This window comes from Etheostoma spectabile, chromosome 9 (assembly GCF_008692095.1).
Source record: "Etheostoma spectabile isolate EspeVRDwgs_2016 chromosome 9, UIUC_Espe_1.0, whole genome shotgun sequence".
In the NCBI taxonomy this organism is placed as follows: domain Eukaryota; kingdom Metazoa; phylum Chordata; class Actinopteri; order Perciformes; family Percidae; genus Etheostoma; species Etheostoma spectabile.
In genome coordinates this window covers 22,887,480-22,887,721 of record NC_045741.1, presented here as the reverse complement: position 1 = coordinate 22,887,721, position 242 = coordinate 22,887,480, and positions in this window count along the sequence as shown.

Here is a 242-nt window from a genome sequence, read left to right as displayed (position 1 = left end):
ATCTCTTTACTGAAGAACATCGCCAAGCATTTGCCCAAAGAACTGGAGGTAAGGAAACGTCGCCAGTTAATTTAGGACATTGGTTGAAGTTGAGTAAGGGAAGACTTGTGGTAAACTTGGAATTTATGTTTTAAGTGTTAAAATATTTTATTTTGTTTTATTTCATGAGTGTAGTATCAATAATAAATTGTAAATTCTGACAAAAATGGTATGAAACAGTTTTCTTGCCACTTGTATCACTA